Below are 6,322 nucleotides of genomic sequence, written 5' to 3'. Positions count from 1 at the left end.
TCACAACCTGGCAGGAAGTTGTGCTGGTGGGAACATGTGCATCCTATTGTATGTCAGAACGCAGGGATCCCAGCGGCTCAATTTTCCCCGAGGGGACCTAACATACAATCCGTATGGGACACGTCCTGGTAACATAACGCTGCATGAAACTAGCAAAATATCTGGGGCTTATCATAGCAATCAGGGAAAAAAGGATGGGCCACAATGAAGATGAACAGCATGCTTTGTTCCCTAGATTAGCCCTCCAACAGGGCTTTATGGCAAACAAATAACAGATTGTCCCTGTGTGTGGCAGAGTTGGAAAGCATGTTTGGGTCCATGTGTGTGCTGTTTTGCTTGTTTAGGAGCATGTATGTGTTTCTTTGTTGCTTTAAAGAATCAATATGCGAGGATAAAGAAAGGGAGAGCGAAGCAAAGGGAAGGAAAAGAGGAGATGAGGAGAGTTTACATGAGCAGCAGCTGCTGGGATCATTAAGTGCTTTTGCGAGAGCCGGGAATCATAGATCTAGTCCATGCTCACACGCATTAATGGTGTGTATGTCTATTATTAATGGTGTGTGTGTCTGTATATTTGTGAATGGATGAGTGAGTGTGTTTATGCACTTAGAGGGTGATGGTGAAAGAGAATCTGTGCAACATGTGTCCGCGGCTCCACTCACATGTCGCTGGGAACTGTGAGAGATTTAAGACACTGTATGGCATACAGATACACATTTTAGCTGCAGCTAAATGTATATAAATAGTAGAAGAGAGGAGGCAACACCTGTATCCTTTCACATTCCCACTGCTCCTCTGTACAACTCCCCCCCCAGTTGGTTCCCATCGCAGGAAGTAGAAAACGAGGGCAAGATGGAGGAGACAGAGAGTCCAGTTGCAGCAACTGAAAGAAACTTGCAGAGAAAACAAAAACAATCTCATCCAAAATCAGAGCAAAAGAGCATGCCACAAACAGCTGGCGCCCGAAAATGCACCGTGGTCCAAACGGCTGATTGCAACAGCACATCATGCAATGTGGGAAATGCATTTGCTTCGGCATTCCTTTCTGCTTTTGCGGGAGAGCTGCAGCCTCTCCTGCCTGACCTCCTGGGGTCATGTTTTGTCGTTGAGACCAACATGTTGAACGAGCCGGGGGAAGAAAGAGGCGAGGAGGAGGAGGAGGAGGAGAGAAAGAGAGTGAGAGAGAGAGAGAGGGCAGAACTTTCCAGGTTTCAGTCGACCCAGGGAGAGTTAAAAATGGAGGGAATAGAGCAGGGAAGGGGAGGAAGGGAGGTACTTGACATCTGGAAAAAATTAGAGAGCATGCTATTGCCCCGTTGAAAGGGTGGAGGGGGAGATAGAGGAATAAGGAGGGCAGTGTAAAGGATAGACTGTGTGTGTGTGTGTGTGTGTGTGTGTGTACGACCCTTTGATCTACCGAGTTTGATAGAAACTGTCTGCATGCACATAATCAGCCTCAATCACATAATGACACCGAGACAACGTAATGCCTTAAGATCTTAAGATCACTGAGCTGCACAGAAGATAACACTCAGGAACTCAAGCACCCTGGAAACTGTTATAGGCTGCACAAGGCTGCATGAGAACACCAAAAACACTCATATGCACATGAAGTCTGGATTAGCATCACTCAAGCAAGCATAATGCAAAACAAGTCACAAACAAGAGTAGAAAAAAAATGTGGGCTTTATGAGTCATTAAAACAAAGTCGTCAGTCAGTAAATTCGAGAGAGCCGAGACATCTGATCTGCAGCTGTCGAGTCCCCACGCTGCATTGCTTCTGTGCAACATCGCCCTCTGCAGACATAGAACATTATAGCACAAAGAGGCAACAGTACAGTAAAATAATAAAAGAGCACTGATCCCTTCCGAGAAACTATTTGTGCTTGCCTCCTCCTTCACAGAGAGGTCAGAGTGTATTACCAATCGGGCAGAGTGGGTAACTCAGGGGCCATCAAGACTCCAGGCTGATTGAGTGACAATCAGTTAGAAAATTCTGCCATGTGCCAAGTGTGTAGGAGAACCACGGTGGCTAACGTGAAAAACGTGGAACCGTGAATGGCCCTTTCTAGAGCCAGTGTTTGGTTTGTCCATTCTGGGCTGCTGTAGAAACATGGCAGCCGGCTCTGTGAAGAGGACCCGCTCCACATGTAGATACAAACAGGTCATTCTAAGGTAACAACGATTCTTATTTTCAGGTGATTATACACTAAAGTAAACTTACTTAATTATATTTAATTTCTGCCAATAGATCCCCCAAATTGTTACACACTAGTGCTGACATCTACATTATTACCTAATCTTAAGGCCCCAAGTTAAAGTCTAGTTGGAAATAATGTTGCTTTCTTGCTGCGAGTTAGATGAGATGATGATAGATAAGAGAATAGCTAAGCTAAGCTAGCTGTTTTGTTGTAAAGACCAATATGTCAAATGAGTCAGGGAGAAAGATGTGGGAAACCAGTCCGTTCTCATTCCCAGGGCGTCAAATACCGAGGCTTTGTCACAGCCGTCAGCGTTCAGTACTGCTGCACATGGCACCCTTTAGCGCCGCCGCCGGTATTAAATACATCGGGCGTTCCATTAACTATAATGTAAACCCATCCGCGGCAACAGTAAATGTTCAGAGAAAGTGCGCCATGGAGTGTGGTGACGTAGTTTAAAGAGTGAAAGAGACATGCCGGGCGGGTGGGAGAGAACGTGGACGGGTCCAACAAACACAGGGCTTTCATCCAGGAGGCCGCTGTTCGTCTCCCGTGTGGCAAGTTATAATCAGCTATAATCAGTTCATGTCCCGTGTTCACAACATCCAGTATCATTTTCACTGTACAAACGTAGTAGTTTTAGGCCCAACCATGTAGTTCTTTCCTAAACCTAACTATAATGGTGTTGTTGCCTAATCCTTAAGTGACGCCAAGGGTAACTCAGTGGTGACGCCAAGGGGGTGTGACAAAGTAGCAGTATGTGACAAGTTGGGATGAGAACATGTTAGGTGGCCTGGCTCTGTCCAAAGGTAACAAAATCCACCTACCAGCACTTCTAAAAGCTCCCTAATTAATGAGTTATATTTAGGTTGTTTAATCAATACAAAAACTGAAAACTGGCCATGAATAAGCTAAACATAAACCCCCCTAAAACCATAACGTGTCATTTTTACGCTTTGTTCTTCGTCGGGATTAGACAAACAAGATATAATGAGTTAATAAGTGAGCTTTAGAGTTGCTGAGTTTGCATTTTACATTTAAAACATCTGGATTAAAGGAACAGTATGTAGCATTTCGGGAATCTAGCAGCAGAAATGGAATATAATATCCATAACTATGTTTTCATTAGTGTATAATCACCTGAAACTAAGAATCGTTGTGTTTTCGTTAGCTTAGAATGAGCCCTTCATATCTACATAGGGCGTGGGTTCTCTTCACAGAGTCCGCCATGTTTCTACAGTAGCCCATAACGTATAAACAAAACACTGGCTCTAGAGAGAGCCTTTCACGTTTTTATGTTACTTGAAGACCACCGTAGTTCTCCAACACGCTTGTGAAACTGCAGTAATGTGAGCCGCAGAGTGCAAAACAGTGGTACCACCAGCCGCCATCTGACTTCTGTTGCTCCTAAAGTAGTGTAATTACGGTAAGGATGGCCTCTGAGCGAGGCGGACGGCATTACCACGGTTTTACACTCAGTTTTGGAAAGGGAGGAGTGAGCAGAGGGGTATTCATTGGTTGCAATTTGCAACCACACTACTAGATGCCGCCAAGTCCTACACACTATAGCTTTAAACAGCTGTATCCTGTCTTTGTGCTAAACTAAACTACCCCACTGCTGGCTGCAGCTTCATATTTACAGTGCAGATGTGTAAATTATATCAATAATGTGCTTTCATGGTGAATTTGGTTGTGCTTAATCAAGTTAAATGAGTTACTGATTACTAATACATACAGAGAGAAACAGGGGGTTAGCAGGGCCCACACCTTGTGCCCCCTAGTGGGTTAACAGGATCAGAGGTCATGTTCAGATATAGAGCGGGAATCCCCTCCGTGTCTTGCTCAAGGGCACTTTAACTTCTAAGACAGAGGCTCTTGAAGGCTCTTGGCTCTCTTCATTTCCCCCCCTTTAAACTTGAGGTCAAATTCCACAGTGAATAGAGCTAAGTAAAGAACAGACCATTTCATGCAGTTAAAACAGCATTAGGGACCTCCCTGCAATATCATGTGCTTTGTCTCTTTGTTAAACGCCACATGAGCTCACTGAAAACCAGCAGCATTTCAATTTCCTGCATGAATACAAGCTGCTCACTGTGCAGTAACCATATCTAACCTATAGATGGCACTGTTATACGTAATCTGCTCGTACATGTGCCAGTGTGTGTACTTTAAGTGACAGTAAGGTGATATGGAGGATAGAAATAGCTATACTGGCATACACAGACTTACAAGTGTCATGTACCCATTACTTATTTATGAGGGTCTCACTGTCTCTTCTTCGTCATTCCCTTTGTTAGGTAATATTTAAATTGTGCTAATAGTGGAAAATGTTTGAACGTCATCATCAATGTATGTCTGGTGCATTGTCAGGTTTGCTACCTCACTGTATGTATGTTTGTCTGTGTAGGTAGGCGTGGCTCAGTCTGTCTCTTGTCAGGTATGCTAGGGTGTGTCCCTTGTGGCTACAACTGCGCACTGACAAGGAAATCCACCTGGGAAAGATCTGTGATACAAACACTGAAATCTTTTGTTTCTGTGTGTTCAACTTCCAACATCACACTGCTGCACGTCAGCAATCAACATTCATTTTCTCTCAGTACTAACATTCCTTCAAATAACAGCTATTAGTTTTGTCGGTTCACACCCAGCTCTAACTCTCCCTTTCAAAGACGCCTTTTCCCCTGTTTTATGTTTTCCCTCCCCTGTGTTGCCATAGAAATAAGCCCAGGCAGGAAGTGACAGCCTCATGCCCATGCAAAAAAGGAAATTTGCTTTGTTGGGTAAACAAATCCAGTACATGAAGGTGGTTCGGAAAGCTACAAGGACAATAGAGGTCAGCTGACCGAGGAGAAGAAGACATGAGGAGCATAATTTAAGACGGACATTAAATAGAAACACATAAACACATGCTCACTCATTCACCCACATGCTCATACCGTCTGGGCGCAGTCACACAACTTCTCTCACTTACTCATCGTCTCAGCCAACAGTCAGCAGCACTTGTGGGTAAAGCCATCTTTTGCAACCAGAATGTCTGAGGAACAGCACCAAACAGTCTGTCATTGTTACATCAGATTATTGAGACATACTGCATTTCCACACCTACTGGCTTTTATTCATGAGCAAACTGTGTCCTAGAATCCACAACAGGTAATAATATTAAAGGAATTCATTAGAAAACTATCCATGAATCGCTTGAGTCATTTTTCAAGTAAAATGACCAAACATTCCCTACGTCCAGCTAACAATTAGTTGCTTTTCTTTTTCTTTAGTAATAATAAACTGAATATATTTAGGTTTGGGAGTGTTGTTCAGACGAAACAAGCAATTTAAAAACATCACTTGTGCTTTTAATGGGCATTTTTTTCTTTATTTTTTGACGATTAATCGATAAAATACTAAATTACTAAATAATGAAGATAATCATTAATTACATCCCTAATTTGTTGTGACGTGATGGAGTATGACTTTATCTGACCTCTGCCCTACCTTATTTGTTCTATAATCGTTGTTATAGGCTTGTAGTATTAAGACAATTCATTACTGTCTCTTTCATAATATTTTTGTCTAATGTTTTGTATCCCTGGCTGTTTTTTGTTTTTTTTGACTGTTTTAATTGTATACTGTCCCCTGTATTCTGATTTTTGTATTTTGTATCAATTACAAAAATAATAATAATAACAATAATAATAATAATAATAATAATAATAAAATAATAATAATAATAATAATAAAACAAATAAGCAGGGAAATGCTAATGTAAAATGGGAAAAGAAGTTGCCCTTTTAAATGCCCGATTTATTGCCCGTAGCTTTGGTCTCCAGGGCCGGAGTCTCTGCTGTACTCTGCTCCGCTGCCTGCTTGCCTTCACTGACACACCGCGCGTTCTTGCTCCATCCTCACGTGCATGCGCGCACACTACACACTGCAGAAGAGCTAGTTTAGCTCTGAGAATATCTAGGTTGTACAGTGGATGTTCGTACAGAAATAAATGCGCAGCTCCTCCGTGTATTGTGAAGTGACGGGGCTCTGCAGCGAGAAACGTTATTGTCTCTGACCGGGTGCCGGTGTCTCCCCTGTTCTCTCCGCCCACTGTCGGGAGGCTGAAGCAGGAAAAGCCAACA

Source organism: Sebastes umbrosus, chromosome 15 (assembly GCF_015220745.1).
Source record: "Sebastes umbrosus isolate fSebUmb1 chromosome 15, fSebUmb1.pri, whole genome shotgun sequence".
NCBI classification, from domain to species: domain Eukaryota; kingdom Metazoa; phylum Chordata; class Actinopteri; order Perciformes; family Sebastidae; genus Sebastes; species Sebastes umbrosus.
This window is presented reverse-complemented; position numbering follows the sequence as displayed.